At 45.1% G+C, this 18,705-nt stretch overlaps 1 protein-coding gene across 1 annotated transcript in view; it reads right to left on the reverse strand.

The window, feature by feature from the left end:
- Nucleotides 1–4,525: 4,525 nt before the first annotated feature.
- SCAMP5 (secretory carrier membrane protein 5) overlaps nucleotides 4,526–18,705 on the reverse strand; it is a 72,320-nt gene continuing 58,140 nt past the window's right edge. The window contains exon 8 of the transcript XR_014557952.1: nucleotides 4,526–4,541. The gene's annotated coding sequence lies outside the window, so the exon portion shown is untranslated. The remainder of the gene's footprint in view (nucleotides 4,542–18,705) is intronic.

Genomic DNA, 18,705 nt, shown 5'->3' on the forward strand with positions numbered 1-18,705 from the left:
GCACTTGGCTGCAAAGTATGCTAATCCATAAATCAGTTTGGGTGGGCAGCCTTTGTCCTCCCTCTTTTCTGGCAGGTGGCAAACAAAGCAAATGTCGAAAGGTTTCGACACTCGCTGAGACTGACGCCTGAAGCCCGGGCTTTCACGTTCCTTTATAGTCAAGGCGGGCCCAGTGAAAATATTTTAAAACTGCTGGCGGACATAGACGGAGAGCCCTGTTGACGACGCAGGCAGGAAGTCACATGGCGACTCCGAGGCAAGCGTCAATCTCTCCACCGCAGCCCTCCGTCTGCAGAATGGAGATAACTGATCCCAATCTACCTTGCAGGGTTACTCTGAGGTTTACAAGATAATGTATGTGAAATTCTGAGAATACTCGAAAGCATCTCAGTGGGGGATGGTCATAGCTCCATGATAGAACATCTGATTCATGCGCCGACAGCCCCAGTTTCAATCCCTGGCATCTTCATATAGGACTGGGAGAGACTCCTTATCCATGGGGAGCCTATGCCAGTCAGTGTAGACAATACTGAACAATGGTCCATTTCAAACCTGCAAACCTTCTCACTTGGGACATCAATGGGGCGGAACTGACATGCCATCTCTGGAGGAGGAAAAAGAAGAAGAAGAGTTTGGATTTGATATCCCGCTTTATCACTACCCGAAGGAGTCTCAAAGCGGCTCATAATCTCCTTTCCCTTCCTCCCCCACAACAAACACTCTGTGAGGTGAGTGAGGCTGAGAGACTTCAGAGAAGTGGGACTGGCCCAAGGTCACCCAGCAGCTGCATGTGGAGGAGCGGAGACGCGAACCCGGTTCACCAGATTACGAGTCCACTGCTCTTAACCACTACACCACGCTGGCTCTCTTAAACTTAAACTTAAACACATGTTGCAGAGTTCCCCACAAAATAGACCAGAGGCAATTGTACTTCATCCAGCAGAGCTTTACTGCTACTGAAAGCAAATGAGCATAATGGTCACAAATCCAATACATTCAGGATTGGCACTGTCCATAAGAAATCCAGTTGCAGCACTTACAATAAAACTTACAATGCTTATAATAAGACATAAACTTAACACTATAGCATACAGAACACCAGATCAAAGAGACAGAAAGAGAAAGTAAAAGACCCAGAACCCTCCTGGCCTCTTGTTATATTCAGCATGACCTTGGCAGAAAGATAACAGAATTGATTTAAACCAGCTGCACTCAGCTTCTCAGAAGGAGTAACCAAAACAAGAAACGTCTGCCTGTTTCTTTCACATAGGAAAATTTCCAAACGTTCCAATATACTCTTGAACCAAGCAGAAGGGGAAAGATCTCTACATATCAGATCAATACTTTCTGTACTAAGAAATGCAAACTGACAGGAAGCAAAGGGGAGAAGGAGCATCTCTCCTCCGCTGGGCTCTGGCGTGTGAGGGGAGGTACGGACAGCCTCTGTAGGGAGATGACCCTTGCAGCACCTGCCATGCCTGTGGCTCCTGCAGCAGGTGGGCCAAAGCTGCAGTCACTGGGCACTGGGCTTCACAATGGCAGCCTATTGTCTTCCGCCCATTCTCCAGCAACCACTACAAGCCGCAAAAGGGCAGCAGTGGCCATGGAGAGGCTCAACAGGTTCATCCTACTCCCAGAGCTCAAGAGCTGTTCTGGAGGGGGAAAGCGGGACATTCCCAGATCCAAAGCTGGGAATGGTTTTGTGAATCCAGGCTGTCCCAGTAAAATCAGGGCAGTTGTGGGAGTCTGCTGTTTTAGTATGGGGCAGCTGCCTATGGACTCTTGCTTTCTCTCATGCTTTGGGAAGCTGGGGGGAATGCAGGGCTCTTCCTTCGGGGCCACCTCGTGACCCAAACGCTGTGAGGCTGTGCTCAGACTAATCCCAAATGATCCCAAAGCAGGTGAGTGGGTTGCAGAGTGCTTCTCTTTCAACACTTGCTGTTGTTGTTGTTCTGCATTCCAGTAAGAGGATGCTGCCTCTGTTGAGCGCTGGAAGGAAAGGTGCCCTTGTATAAATACGGGACCCAGAGGGGCAGCTGGAGGCTTTGACCCTCTTGGTCTCTATTATCTCAGCAAGGTTCAGGTTGCAACCTGTCTGGCAGACAGGCTGCAGCTTGAAGAGCATTTCCTCCAGCCAGCCAAGCCGGAGCAGGAAAAAAACACACACTTCCTGGATCTGTTTCACTCTTACACCGCTGCCTCCTTGTCTCCTGCTGCAACCACTGTTGTGTCCAGCCTGGCTCAGAGTCTGGGAAGTGATCAGCTGTGATCTGCAGGAAGGCTTTTGTGTAAAGGACCCCCTTACCGTTAGGTCCAGTCATGGACGACTCTGGGGTTGAAGTGCTCATCTCACTTTTATGTAGTCAGTCACTAATCCCCATCAATTTAAACTGAATTCATGTTCCTCCCCCCTGCCACCCCCAGATTATGTGAGCACAGAGGAAACATAGGAATTCAAATCTGATCAGTTTGGCCCAGTGCTGTCTACACTAACTGGCAATGGCTCTCTAGGTTTTTGCTGCAGAAATGTGGAGAGATGAATTTAAGGGCTGGGGGAAAGTGAGTAACAGAGAGAACAGAAATGGACAAACCCTTCTATTCCTATATGCAATTAGAAAAACAAGTGAAACAATTCAGACAAAAGGAGCAGAGTATAGATTCAACAAAAGAGACATGGTGGGTCCCGTAAACTGCCCAAGGTCAGGGAACAGAGGTACTCCTTCAGCACACAACAGAAGCTGCACAAAAAAAGTGTTAGTTGCATCTCTGTAAGGAGGGAATCCCAAAATTTAGTGCCTGCCACAAAGAAAGTCTTCTCCCTTTATATACCTTTCCTTATACAAATGATTCAGTCCCCAATTAATTAGCCCGATTAGGCCTTAACAATAGAGCAATCCTTCTTCTATATAGCTTTGACTCCTTTCCAACTGGTTTTGACGCTCTTCCAGCAAGTCTTGGTGCCTTTCCAACAGAAGCCAGCCCTCTGAGGGATGGCGCCATATTGTTTTGGACAAGCACAGATGGGCCTGGAATGCAAGCAGGACGCATAGTGACCTTATCAGGAGCAAAACTTGCAATCACTCAATCACTTACTCAAACTTCCTAAATTAACTACTGGTTGGTAAAGCAAATCACTTCCTTTCAAGCTTTAAACTTCCCGCTTCTTCTCCAAGATAGTTAGTTCAAGCTAGTTACAGCATGAGCTAGGAAGAAGAAGAAGAAGAAGAAGAAGAAGAAGAAGAAGAAGAAGAAGAAGAAGAAGAAGAAGAGGAGGAGGAGGAGGAGGAGGAGTTTGGATATGATATCCCGCCTTTCACTCCCCTTCAGGAGTCTCAAAGCAGCTAACATTCTCCTTTCCCTTCATCCCCCACAACAAACACTCTGTGAGGTGAGTGGGACTGAGAGACTTCTGAGAAGTGTGACTAGCCCAAGGACACCCAGCAGCTGCATGTGGAGGAGCGGGGAAGTGAACCCGGTTCACCAAATTACGAGACTACCGCTCCTAACCACTACACCACACCGGCATGCAGGGTTGGCTGATGTCCAGTTTTCAACATCATGATACATCACCAGCTAAACATTGCAATACACTGATATATCACAATGTCTGAAATAAGGATGGAGCTCTGTAGAAGCATTGGCTGGCTTCACGGTTTTTCCCATATTGTGATTTTTGACACACACCATGATTCGCAATATATTGCCAGGTCAAAATGAGGAGTTGGGTTACAGCCAGCTAAGTTGTACTCAGAGTAAAAAGGTAAAGGGACCCCTGACCATTAGGTCCAGTCATGGCCGACTCTGGGGTTGCAGCGCTCATCTCGCTTTATTGGCCAAAAGAGCCGACGTACAGCTTCCGGGTCATGTGGCCAGCACGACTAAGCCGCTTCTGGCGAACCAGAGCAGCGTATGGAAACGCCATTTACCTTCCCGCCTATTTATCTACTTGCACTTTGATGTGCTTTCAAACTGCTAGGTTGGCAGGAGCAGGGACCGAGCAATGGGAGCTCACCCCGTCGCGGGGATTCGAACTGCCGACCTTCTGATCAGCAAGCCCTAGGCTCTGTGTTTTAGACCACAGCACCACCCACATCCCGTACTCAGAGTAGACCCACTGAAATTATGAGAGATTAATCATGTTGATTACCCAAGTCTGCCTCTGACATGCCAGCTCCTATAGAGTTGCCATTTTCACCCATGCTGCTCCCTTACTCAGCAGGGATTTACCAGTTCAAGTTTCAGCTACAAGCCAAAAACCAAGAACAAATCCTCTTTGGCTAACTTCTCCTTTATGTTATCTTCTGAAAGAGCCACGTATGTTGAGGAGGAAGCTGCTCTAGCCTTCCACACATGGCTCCCCCACCCATCATTCCATCATGCCTAAAATTGCCTTTGGAGTTTTGCTGGATTGCGACAGCCTTAACATCTGCTTTTCTGAAGCCAACCCATTTCACAAACTTGCTCACTAAAGACCAGCTGGTAGCAAGTCGCTGCTGGCAGCCTCTTGTGCAACTGGCTGGACAGAAATCTGTTCTAGGCATCTTGACCTTAGTAACACTTTGGCATGCAATGTTTGGGGTCCTGTTCAAAGCAGACATGTTTTGCCCAAAGTTCTGCTTGGCAAGAAGGGCCACAGCAGTGACTGGGGAAGTGGATAAGAATCTGAACTAGCTGAGTTCAGAATGACAGGGAATCTGAAATGACTTGATTCAGAACTGTCTCGTTCGTGCCAAGCTTTTTCGGAGAAATCTCAGGGAAAGTGCAGGGTTTTGCTGAGGACTTTGCACCCTTCCAATTCTGCCCTGCCAGCCCTCCATTGCTTTCCATCTACCTGGGACCCCAAATTTCCCCTTGATCCCATTCCCTCCTTGCCTCTGAAAACTGTACCCCCACAGGGATGGGAAAATATCATAGAATTCTAGAATTGGAAGAAGATTTCTGAGGATCATCTAGTGCAGGGATGTCCAACAGGTCAATTGTGATCTACTGGTCGATCTCAGGTTCCTGGTTGGTTCCACCCCAAAAAAAAAAAGCTCAACAACTTTGGCTCTGCCTCCCCCAAAGAAGCTCAACAATTTTGGTCAATCCAATGGGTAGATCACTGCCAGGTTTTTTTATAGTGGGAATAGATTACAGTTTCTTGGGAGCTGCCCATGCCTGATCTAGTGCAAGCACCTGCAGTTCATGAATATGCTGCTTTCCCATACAGGGATCAAACCTGCAACACTGGTGTTATAAGTGTGGTCAATTTTTGCTTCTCTCGATTTCTCATTTTTTCCAGTCATAAATTCAGTTCTCCAATTTCCATATCAGTTTGCGAAAAAAATTAAGTCCTCATGAAAATTCACCAGAATTTTCCTGAATATTATACATTTTTTTACATGTTGTATTCAATCAGAAGGGACGCGGGTGGCGCTGTGGGTTAAACCACAAAGCCCAGGACTTGCCGATCAGAAGGTCGGCGGTTCAAATCCCCGTGAAGGGGTGAGCTCCCGTTGCTCGGTCCCTGCTCCTGCCAACCTGCAGTTCGAAATCACGTCAAAGTGCAGGTAGATAAATAGGTACCACTCTGGCGGGAAGGTAAACAGCATTTCCATGCGCTGCTCTGGTTCACCAGAAGCGGCTTAATCATGCTGGCCACATGACCCGGAAGCTGTGCGCCGGCTCCCTCGGCCAATAAAGCGAGATGAACGCCGCAACCTCAGAATCGGTCACAACTGGACCGAATGGTCATGGGTCCCTTTACCCTTACCTTATTCAATCATTTGTGCATTTATTTAACCTAGAGTGTGCACTTTTTGTATTGCAAAATTTGGAAAAGTGCAAATTGGGAGAAGGCAGTGCTTCAGTTTGCATATTGTTTCAGAAAGTGTGAATTGAGTATGTTCATCTTTAGATGCGAACTGAATCGAATTTCTCCTCCATCCCTGCTCTCTGAGTAGTGGTGACCAGATCATGAAAGGGAGATAAGTTCCTTGGGCTTTTATTAGGCATCAAAGGTTTACCAACAAAATATCCCAGTGCAAAGATGTCTGGGATATGAAGTTTGTCCAGGCTGCCAAGTTTAAGGACCCTAAAATTCTGGCAAACTTCAATTCACAGGGATTTTTGCGCAGAGAACTACCCATTGGTAAGGCTTTGGAAACTCATAAAGGTCTGAGGAGCAGCCCTTTGACTTGTGCCCTCGTGGTGGGTAAGTTTGGGGACAGGAGAGCGAGAATAAGTTGGCCTGAGCTTACTTACAAGCTGATCACAAATCACCTCGTTCTTCCCAACATACTGGATTTTGTGTGGCCATTTAGGCATTGCAAAAATAGAAGACAGTTTTGAAGAAGAGTTAGGCTTGTTCTATTGCATTTATATATCATTTCCCAAAAAAAGGCCCCAAAACAATTTAATACCAAGTTAGAAAAATACAATTATGAGAAATGTGTTTAAAAAAATAGAGCTAACAAACAATTCAATTCCCTAGTGCTGCCCAGGAAAATGCCCAGGAAAACAAAAGCATCTTTGCCTGGCACTGAAACATTGGCAAGATTGGCATCTCCTGGAGGGGGCATTTCGCCAGTCTGGGGGGGGGGCGTGCGTGTTGAAAGAAAATGTCAAATATGCTATTTTATATGGGTAGAAGCCATTTGGAAATAATTACTATAATGTCAAAGAGACGCGCAATGCACCTCTGGACTCTTGCAATGGGGACCGGGCAAGAGTAATGTAAATAAATAAGTAAACAAACAATAACAGACTGATTTATGCCAAGATTGACTGAAGCTTCGTTCAGTTTCCTTTGCGGGGTGGTGATGAAGAAGGAAATTGCCCTGCCATTTCGATATTTGTCTCTTGTAACAGGAACGTTGTGCTTCCTTCGTTTCCAAATGTTCTTTGTAAACTGCCCTGGTCTGATTTGATAAGGGAAGGTGGGGTTCAAATTATCTGACATGAGCATGACTTTCCTGGGCCTTCCCTGGAAGGTTTTCCCCTGGCTCACATTCCTGCGGCTTTGGGTAAAGCACACGGCCTGCCCATCTTCCGCCAGGGTTCACTGAGATGCCAGGCACAATGGCCCTTTGATCTTGTAGCTCCAAGACATCTGTGTCATTTTTGCTCTGTGAGCCAAGAGGATCAAATGAATTCCTTGTATACGCATCACATTTGCAACCACCAGTACCCAGGAACTTCCTGTTCAGGGACAGGGTGGGGAGACACAAAGCGATTGTGTTCTGCAAGGATGAGATCGTTCACCCTCCACCTCTGATTATCTGCCCGGCCGCCTCTCAGAGACTGCATCCCTCATTTCCAGAGAGAGACTCAAGGTTGCCTGTGGCAGCAGAAAGAACAAAGAGTCCCGTGGCACCTGAAAGTCTACCCAATTTATTATGGCAGTGTTCCCAAACCTTTTTCACCACTGACTGCTTTAAAATGGCTGAAAGGGGTGCAAACTCGAATAAAATATATGGGGCAGGTAAACCCCACCCTGCAAAATTGATCACAAGAAACGGCACATGCACACCATTTGAATGGCAATTGCCATCAATTTTGGGGGCGGAGGGAGGCCCTCAAATATTTGGGGGGGGGGGGCAAAGGGCCCTTGGCCCCTAAGAGTTGGCACCTATGCTGTCTGTCAGCTCAGTCATAATGCATTGTGCCAGAGGCTGTATGATTTATTTTTAATTGCATTTTTATTGCTTCTTTTACTTCTTATAAATTGCGTTTTTTCTGCACTCCGTAGAATTCAAATCATGATATAACAAAATGCAACATAATAGATGAAAGAAGCAAGTAATATGCATTTAAAAATCAGTAGAGGTATTTAGCTTTTGACAGATGTGCCACCTGACGTTTTCAACCACAAATCCACAGGTACGCTACCAACCATTAGATTGAGACTCCTGGACGACTTGGCCACAGTTTAATAACTTTATTGGACCACAGTCCATCAAATACAGGAAATGTTATTCTCAGTTATGGGACAATGACGGCATTTATATGCCACCTTCCTCAAGCAGCTCAAGGTGGCAAACATCAGAGACAAGTTTAGGGGTAGCATGACCAGTTCGGGTGCACTGGGCGCAGACCCTCAGGGGACGCCCCAACTATGATGCAGAATGGAAGGCAAGAGGTGAGGGTGGGGGCAGAAATTTGGCATTGCATAGGGCGCTGCTGAAATTCTTAGATCCCAAGGTCCGTCACTGCACACACAGTGTTTTATCCGAAGAACAACCTTGTGATAATAGCCAGTCAGATAAATTAAGGATCTATACAATTTTGTAACATGCAGAGAATAACATTTGATAAACCAGAGAGATGCTGAGGGAAGTCTGTGGGGGGAGGGGAGGGGGTTACTTTATGGGGAGGGGGGAGGGGGGAAATAGGGGGAATTAAGGAATATATGTTTTTTGATAAAATGTTTTGTTAAAATTCCTAATAAAAATATTTAAAACAAAAAAAATTAAAAAAAACTAAGAACAACCCTGTGAGTTAGGCTAAGCTGAGACACAGTGACCGGCCCACGGTCACCCAGTGAGGTTGATGGCTGAGTGGCAGTTTGAACCCTAGCCTCCCAAGTCCTAATCTGATGCTCTAACCACTGCACCACACTACTTGGAGCAGGGTTGCCCCTAGGGTGGCACAGGGCCTGGGGCAAATCCCACTGTGTATTCCCTCCCATTGCTTTCTTCCACCCCCTTCTCATCGCTGCCACTCCTCTTCCTCATGGCGATGGCGGTGGCTCCTCACCCAGCTTACTTTTTGTTGTCGTTTTGATCTGTCTTTAATCTTGGCGACCTCTCCCCCATCCCTCTGACTTACTCCTTCCCCCATTTGCCATTGTTTTAGCAGTGCCAGCCCCAAAGGAGCCCTTCCCCTTCTCTCTCAGTGTCTATTTACAAAGGCAAGAGGTGGAGATCCTTACCAGGTGGTGAGATGTAGAACAGCTGCTGGAAGAGGTCATAGACACCAGCATCACTGCGCCTAAGGTGGGTGGGTGCCCCAAAGCATGGGCCCTGGGGCAGTTTCCCCTAGTCCCCTCCCCAGAGAGGACCCTGGGTTGGGGGTGGAGAATTATAAGCAGCAGAAAATGAAAAGCAGAAAGTACCAATGGTGATAATTGCATTATTAACAGTGGCTGTTCACAACACAAACCAAATTTATTGATACCATGGACATCCTGGCATTGAAAAGCTAATTCACATACAATGCAATTTTTAAAAATAACCTTTGTGCTGATTCAGTCTTCAGTGGGTTGTAATTTATTGCCTCCTAGACTCTGTTTTTTTGACTCATCAACCTTATTGCGCCTTTCCTTGTCTCTCCCACATTCAAGCTATTTCTCTTCTCTTGCTTCCTGTCTGTCTCGCTCTTTTCTCTTCCCCTTCATTTCAGTCTGTACTGAGGATGCCTCTGTCCCAGGATTTGAGCCAAAATCCACAGAGGATGAGACTAGTTTCACCATCCTCCTTTCTTTTCAAGATTCCTCCTGGCTGTTCCTCTCTAACTTCCCAGGATTGTGAAAAGCGATCTGTCCCCCTTTCCATTTCCTGACTCATTTGTCTCCAGCAAATAGTTCCCACCTGACATTCCATCTTGGGAGAAGGCATTCCCAAGGATAACAGCCAGGTCAAACCAACAGATGCTGGGCAGTTTTTCTTCATTCCCTCCCACAGATAGTCATCTCCCACTTCCCTCCCCCGTTCTGCAGGCTCCAGGGAAAACCAGGGTGTTTAGAAAAGTATCGGGAGAGAGTCAGCAGCAAGCATTTCTAACAAAGAAGTTCCTTACCTAACTCTCTTACACATGTATCTCGGAAAATCTGGGGTGCATACGAATTGTGGGGCAAAAATTGCATATTGCAAACCACCATGGGAGCCTTAATAATGGACGAATGGCAGTGCATCTCAGTGCTTCAGAACATTTAAAGGTCGCACATTATTTTTAGGTAAGGACTCCAAATCACTATTCCTAGGGATATTCCTGTGGGACCCTGAGCATTTTGCTGTCAGATCCCTTGATAATGTGGTTAACTTGGCGTGTCTCTATGCGTGTGCTTGGACGCAATGAAGAAGAAGAGTTTGGATTTGATATCCCGCTTTATCACTACCCAAAGGAGTCTCAAAGCGGCTAACATTCTCCTTCCCTTCTTCCAACACTTTGAATTGTGCTCGGAAACGTACTGAGAACCAATGTAGGTCTTTCAAAACCGGTGTTATATGGTCTCGGTGGCCACTCACAGACACCAGTCTAGCTGCCGCATTCTGGATTAGTTGTACAGTGGTACCTCGGGTTAAGTACTTAATTCGTTCCAGAGGTCCGTTCTTAACCTGAAACTGTTCTTAACCTGAAGCACCACTTTAGCTAATGGGGCCTCCTGCTGCTGCCACGCCGCCAGAGCCCCGATATCTGTTCTTATCCTGAAGCAAAGTTCTTAACCTGAAGCACTATTTCTGGGTTAGCGGAGTGTGTAACCTGAAGCGTATATAACCTGAAGCATATGTAACCTGATGTACCACTGTAGTTGTATATTCTGTCAACTTAAGTTGACAGTCTTCTTTGGTTGGGACCTCGCTCATTTTCCATTTGGGGGCTAACAAAACACGGGCCGCAGTTGTTGCATACATAAATAACCTAACTATTTTGACATTGAATTATGGCCCTTCCCCAGAAGTGTTTAGGGGGCCATAGGACGTGGGCTGACTGAGATGGAGCGGCTGGTGTCAGACAGGGTGGAAGAGAGAATGGACTGGAATAATACGGAGGAAGAATAGCTGACTGGCTGGGGCAGAGAACAAGCACAGCAGCTTTTTGTTGCTGCTCCCAAAATAGGTATAACACAGTGTAACCTGTCATTAATGGATAAAATGTTTCCTGATTTGGAGGCTGATTTGGGGGTTTATTAACATCTCAGAGATTTCCCCTCCCTGCCCCCCACAAAAGCTTCAGTGCTGACAGCATTCATTCTGAGGGAAGAAAGGTATCCAGCGTGGTGTAGTGGTTAAGAGCGGTAGACTCGTAATCTGGGGAACCGGGTTCGATTCTCCGCTCCTCCACGTGCAGCTGCTGGGTGACCTTGGACCAGTCACACTTCTCTGAAGTCTCTCAGCCCCACTCACCTCACAGAGTGTTTGTTGTGGGGGAGGAAGGGAAAGGAGAGTGTTAGCCGCTTTGAGACTCCTTAGGGTAGTGATAAAGCGGGATATCAAATCCAAACTTTTTTTTTAATCCAAAAACTCAGCCAACTGAGCAACTAGTTCCACGTGCCAAGAAAGACTTTGAACTTGCAGCTCTTAAACAGCGGCTTTGCCCAAGGGACAGCAACAGGACAGCAAACTGCACTGGAAAACTTGACAGAGTTTTTTCAAAGTTCTCTGTGATGTGACATGGGAGCTCTGCTCTAAGAAAAGAAGAAACTAACTGCACTGGGAATACAAAAACTATTGGGAAAACCTATGTAGATAATGAAGAGGGAGGAGAGGACAGTAGCTGAATCTGAGAACAGAAAGGGAGAAGGGACTTGGCCTGATTTCTCATTTGTTCCAATGAAAAAGTAGTTGCTGACCATGGCTGCAGGAACTGGCTGCCTGGGATAGGGCATTTTTTTGTCAGAAAAAAACCTTATATTTATTTGATTTCATATAATAATCTACATAGGCATGAAAAAAGACGAAGAGAAAAGAAGAAAACCAATATATTAATTGCAATTTGTGCCTCAATCTAATTAATATAATCATAATAATACCATTCAAATTTTGAATTTTATAAAAGTGCAATTTTAATGCAATGCATATCCTCTGTCCTAAAAAATATTTGTGATGAATTTATCACCTTAACAAGAGAATAAGTGATTAAAGTTACCCAAATTAATTTGAGAATAAAGGTAAAGGGTAAAGGGACCCCTGACCATTAGGTCCAGTCCTGGCTGACTCTGGGGTTGCGGCGCTCATCTCGCTTTACTGGCCGAGGGAGCCAACGTACAGCTTCCGGGTCATGTGGCCAGCATGACTAAACCACTTCTGTCTGCAAAAAAACCAGATAGAGTCCAGCTGAATCTTGCAGCCCAACAAGTCACATCAACTGATGAGGAGCGGAAACAAGAATTTTACGATGGAGAGCAGTATTCAAATTCATAACCAAAAAAGATAAGCAAACAGGGCTTTCTGCTAACTAGCATACCTAACATGTGGAAATCTCTCCCCCAATAATTAAAAACTTTCTTTCCCAATAGTTACCGGGTGGGGGAAGATACGGCAGGGATAGGGAAGTTATGATCCTCCAAATCCCATCATAGCATTCAGATATTATGTGCAATGTTTGGGTAGCCACAGGTTCCCTATCACTAATCTAATGTTAGAAGTGAATTGCCACTGATTTATTACCTTAACAGCCACAAAAAGGCCAAAATCTTCTAAAGATAAAATAAAATTGGAATTCTTGATCAGAAGAGATTGTCATTTTAAATCAGGATTGGGGATCCTGTGGGTCTTCAGACATTAGCCGGAATACAACTCCCATGATCCCTGACAACTAGCCATGCTAGCGGAAGCTGATGGGAGTTGGAGTATGGAGAGCCACAATCTCACAATCCCTGTTTTAAAGGAGCGGCGGCAATTGTCCTAAGGACTTTTCCCTTGACCCATTATATAAGGGACCGTTCTCTGTATGGGACAAGTTAAGATATACCTGTAAAAGAGGACACTGCACTCTCCTCTCTTTCTTTTTTATGTTCTTGTTTAGATTAGTTGATTTTCTTACTGTAATGTATTATAAATGTCTCAACAAAACTTTATTTTGCCATCATGGTATCTGGATATAGTTTGAATGCTTCACCTGTAGGTTTATAAATCATTTAATGCGTCAATACAAATGGAGGTCGTTAAAACTGCAGTTGTTGTATAAGAGGCTGTTATTTTGACTGGCGTGTAATTGAAACTAATAAGATTTTGGAACGCAGAAATAAAGTAAATCTTCAAACCATCAATTCTAGCATGCGGGGGGGCCACCTAAATTATATAATTTGGCATCTGAATGATTGGTATTAGTAACTGTATTATAATTTGCATTGTTATAATAAGGCTATTATTGGATTATTGTAATTGAAAACTAATAAAAATTACTATCCGAAAAACAAAACTTTATTCTAAAAAGAGTGCTGCCATACCACATGGAAAGTTATTACTTTTTTTAAAGTTAATATCATCAAAATATATTAGCTCAGAGTTTAGTTGCTTTTTTATTTTTTAAAAAATCACTTTCTGCATCTCGCTGTACCGTTTGCATATATTGGGCTCTGCTCTTGACAGACTATAGCGCCTTTCTAAGGGGTTAATGGCTGATGAAACCCTGCAAGCCAGTTGCTTGCCCTTCTGGAATTTGCCACGAGGTGGCAAGTCTTTGGGGAAAATAATACACAATTCCACAAGGCCGGCAGGCTGGCAGAGTTCTCCACCTCTAATTGCCATCCCGCCCCTGCCGGGCAGCCAAGGTGTGCCTATAATTAATCAGCCCAAAGGACCAGGCTTCGCATATAGCTCCTTGAAACTGAGTACAAATGGGAGGATTTAAGAAGCCCAGCACACCGAACTCCTCAGATCCTTGGTATACTTTGGTTCATCTCAAACCATCCATTCCCCTGTGCTCATCCTGGGACGACCCAGGTCAATGGGAGGACTATACCATTCTGTGGAAGCTGGTCTGATAGGGCAAGCGGGTCACAGCCCCACCATCCTCAAACATCCAAAAAACCAAAGTGCTGCACCAACAAGTACAGTGGTACCTCGCAAGACGAATGCCTTGCAAGACGAAAAACTCGCAAGACGAAAGAGTTTTTTCGTTTTTTGAGTTGCTTCGCAAGACGAATTTCCCTATGGGCTTGCTTCGCAAGACAAAAACGTCTTGCAAGTTTGTTTCCTTTGTCTTGCAAGTTTGTATCCTTTTTCTTAAAACCGTGCATTCAGGGGGTGCAGTTGCGACTTGACTTCAAGGAGCAACTCATAGCACGCGGTGTGGTAGCCTTTTTTGAGGTTTTTGAAGGCTTTGGTATTTTTGAAGCTTTTCCAAAATCCGTGCTTCGCAAGACGAAAACATCGCAAGACGAAAAAACTCACAGAACGAATTAATTTCGTCTTGCGAAGTACCACTGTACAAAATAACCCCTCTGCAGCTCCACAAATCCAACTCAATGGTGTAACGTTGAAAATGTCAATCACTTCTCCTACCTAGGCAGTTATCTTTCCACAAGGGCCGACACTGATGCCGAAATCCAGCATCACCTGAGCTCTGTGAGTGCGGCTTTCTCCCGATTGAAGTGCAGAGTGTTTGACAACCGGGACATTTGCAGGGAAATTAAAATGCTTGTTTACAAAGCTATTGTACTACCAACCTTACTGTATGCTTGTGAAACATGGACCACTTATAAACGCTATCTCCAACTCCTCAAAAGATTCCATCAAAGGTGTCTCCAAAAAATTTTATACATCACTTGGGAAAACAGGCAAACTAATACCAGTGTACTGGAAGAAGCAAAGATCACCAGTGTTGAAGCAATGATTCTTCAACATCAACTTCATTGGACTGGTCATGTGTGGATGCCTGATTATCATCTTCCAAAGCAACTACCAGTACTCTATTCCGAACTTAAAAATGGAAAGCGTAATGCTGGTGGTCAACAAAAGAGGTTTAAAGACTGTCTTAAGGCAAATTTTTAAAAATGTACTATAAACACCTGCAATTGGGAAACGCTTGCCTGCAAGAACTCCAATTGGAGAACAGCCTTTACCAAAGGTGTCATGGGCTTTGAAGACACTCGAACTCAGGACGAAAGGGAGAAACGTGCTAAAAGAAAGGCACATTTGGCAAATACACACCGTGATCAACTCCTGCCCGGAAACCTATGTCCCCACTGTGGAAGGACGTGTGGATCCAGAATTGGCTTCCACGGTCACTTACGGACTCCTTGTTAAAGCTGTTTATGGAAGACAATCTTACTCTGTTACAAGGGATCGGGGGGAAAGAAGCCCGCAGACAGCCCCTGCCTGCCATTGGCTCTGGCTCCACCTAAAGTTGGCCTTCTGCTTCCTGCCCTACCAGTCTCAAAGGGCCCCACGGCCAGTGCCATGTCAGAGGGTTGTGTGCAATGTTACTTAGAGGAGCCCCATTGATGGGCATGGCTAAAAAAAGGCCTGTTAATTTCAGAGAGTCAGCTCTAAGGAGGATTTAGTTGGTAACAAGGCAGGATCAGCATGCCTCTAGCATTCAAACCGGACAAAAATGATAGTCCATTTAGATGAGGATATCTTGGACTAAGAATTGCTATTCTCTCTCTCTCTCTCTCTCTCTCTCTCTCTCTCTCTCTCTCTTTTCTCTTTTCTCTTTTCTCTTTCTCTTATTTTATCGACTTCCCAATCTTTTTTTCCAAGCGGTTGTTTTTCTTCCCCTTCTGCTACACCCTACCTTCTATCTGTTAAATATTTTGATTTTATATATTGTGGTTTTTATGCTGATCTTGTTCTGGGTTTTTTAATAATAATTTTTATTAGTTTTCAATTACAATCCAATAATAGCCTCATTATAACAATACCAATTTATAATACAATTATTAACACCAATAGTTCAAATACCAAATTATATAATTTAGATAAAGTGGCCCTCTCACATGCTAGGATTGATGGCTTGATTATTTGTTTCATTTCTACATTCCAAAATCTTACTAATTTCCATTGCATTCCGGTCATAATAATAATCCCTTATACAACAACTGCAATATTAATAACTTCTATTTGTGTTGACACATTAAATGATTTGTAAACCTGCAAGTGAGGAACTCAAACTATATCCTATGCTGATCTTGTTCTGTGAACTGCCCTGAGACCACCAGGTATAGGGTGGTATATAAATTCAATAAATAAATAAAAATAATAAACAAATCAAAACCACAATACTATGATCTACTTACTTCTGTTGCCCATAGCTCAAATCCTGCTCTCAAGTTCATCATACTATAATATTTCTTCAAGAACAGTGGTACCTCAGGTTAAGAACTTAATTCGTTCTGGAGGTCTGTTCTTAACCTGAAACTGTTCTTAACCTGAAGTACCACTTTAGCTAATGGGGCCTCCCGCTGCCACCACACCGCTGCCACCCGATTTCTGTTCTCATCCTGAAGCAAATTTCTTGACCCAAGGTACTATTTCTGGGTTAGCAGAGTCTGTAACCTGAAGCATCTATAACTTGAAGCGTCTGTAACCCGAGGTACCACTGTAGTCCAAAAAAGGCATCCATTCTTCCATAAAACACTGATCATTAGATTTTTTAATTTTGCTGTTAATTTTGCCAGTTCTGCATAGTCCATTAATTTGCTTATCCATTCTTCTTAGGTGGGAATACTTGGCCAGGGGTCAGCAAACTTTTTCAGCAGGTGCCAGTCCACTGTCCCTCAGACCTTGTGGGGGGCCAGACAATATTTGCGGGGGGAATATAAACAAATTCCTATGCCCCACAAATAACCCAGAGATGCATTTTAAATAAAAGCATGCATTCTACTCATGTAAGAACACGCGGATTCCCGAAGCGTCTGCGGGCCAGATTTAGAAGGCAATTGGGCTTCATCCAGTCCCCGGGCCTTAGTTTGCCTACCCATGGCTTGGACTATGCCTTGCTGTTTTCACATAGACTGCCTCCCATGTACTTTTTCCCTCCTAAAAAGTAAGGGGAAATGTGTGTGCGTCTTATGGAGCGAATGCAGGCTGCGCAGCTATCCCAGAAGCCAGAACAGCAAGAGGGATTGCTGCTTTCACTGCGCAGAGATCCCTCTTGCTGTTCTGGCTTCTGAGATTCAGAATATATTTTTTCTTGCTTTCCTTCTCCAAAAACTAGGTGCATCTTGTATCTGGTGCGTCTTATAGAGCAAAAAATATGTTAATCCCGTGAGAGGACTGTACCATGCCAGACATGGCATAGCCAAAATGACTCGTAGGCCCAGACTTTACATGTCCACATATCTAACATTACCAAGTTCAATGTGCAGGTACTGCTGCACACAGTGGCGTAGCGTGGGTTGTCAGCACCCGGGGCAAGGCAAGTAATTTGCGCCCCCTAACCCGTGGATTTGTGCCCCCTAACCCGCACCGCATGCCTGGCACCCCCCCTCCACAGTGGGCGGCAACCCGGCGGCTCGGATCGGATTCGCACAGCCAACACTGCAGTGAGAGAGAGTGAGTGAGCCAGGTAGGGGCAGAGAGCTGCGAGTGCGAGAGAGCGCCCCCAGATGTTGCGCCCGGTGCGGCCGGCCCCCCTGCACCCCCCACGCTACGCCACTGGCTGCACAAAGCCCTATACAGCTTGGGACCAGAATACCTAAAATATATTTCCATCCCCTATACACCCAGTCCATGACTATGTTCTGCAGAAGGCAGCCTGCAGAGATCATTCTGTCAGGAGATCTGTTCTGCACAATGTTGGAATCATGCCTTTTGTGTGGCAGAGCCTACCCTTTGGAACTGTTGGAATTCTGCCTGGGTCAGAGGAATGTGCCACAATGTAGGCACCGGCAGATATTCCTTGTCGACCTCCCTGCTGCTTCTCCCGGCAGATAAGCAGGCGAGGTCTCGGCGATTCTTCCCAGATGTGAGAAGAACACACCGTTTCATTCTCTCTCCCCTTTGGTATCCCCAGGGAGGGGAAAGAAGCAGACAGAAATCTATTTACATCCTTTATTTCTGTCTCTTATATCAGAACAGAGAAACATGTCTGCACTCAATAGCAGTAAGAATCAAACTCCACCCATGTACTTCCAGTACGGGTCACATGACACACACACTGAGCTAACATCCGGTGCTCAGTACAGAATGGACTGCCCCTTTGTTCCCATGGCAACAGTCACAAACATCCTGTCTGGCTTTCCAGCCACCAGCAGCTGACTGAGCTGCTATAGCCTTTGCTTGCTGCTGCATTGGTGCTTTATGGTAACATACTCCCCCTAAAGTATCAATGCGTGCTGCGAGCAAAGCGTCATCCAGAGAAGAAAACAAACAGTTGTTATACTTATAACATTCCCCTGTTGTTTCAGTTCCACCCTTGGAACTACCCGCCACTGGTTTCACCAATGTACCTCTCTGGTTATGTGACTTCCAAGGAATGAGTGCTTCTGCATTACCTTGGTTAGCTACTCTCTGTTGTGCCTTTGTCTCTGACTTAGACACAGCTTCAATTTGTCCTTGGTCGTTTACAACAGCAACACATGCAATAGCTAGGTTAGCAAACTCGTTTGAATACCTCTTGGGTGGTACACCCTTCGTTGCTCTCTCAGACCTACGTAAGAGGTGCTGCTCTTCTTTGCTTTCTGGTTCAGCTTCTGAACTCTCTGGAGAACCAGTACTAAGCTTAATCAGTGGTTCATCCTCCTCTTCTGAGGGTTTAGTCATTATGTGAGATTTCCTCTCAATGACTGTGACAACTGAGCTCCCTGAGCTATCGCTGTCATCATCAGTACTACTGAACTCAATAAGATCAACATCATCATCATCAGAATCATCTGAATCATCTCCAGTGGGAAATGTGTGAACAATCACTCTCTCCTGTCCAGGGGCACTCTCTAGAAATTTTGTGAGAATCACCTGACCAGATTCAGACAAAATTACTCTGTAGAGACCCTTTTCATAACCCACAAAAATGCCTCTGGCATTCTTTACCCCACTTGGAGTTTCTGTTCTCACATGA

This window comes from Podarcis gaigeae (genome assembly GCF_964106915.1).
Source record: "Podarcis gaigeae genome assembly, chromosome: 14".
NCBI lineage: Eukaryota > Metazoa > Chordata > Lepidosauria > Squamata > Lacertidae > Podarcis > Podarcis gaigeae.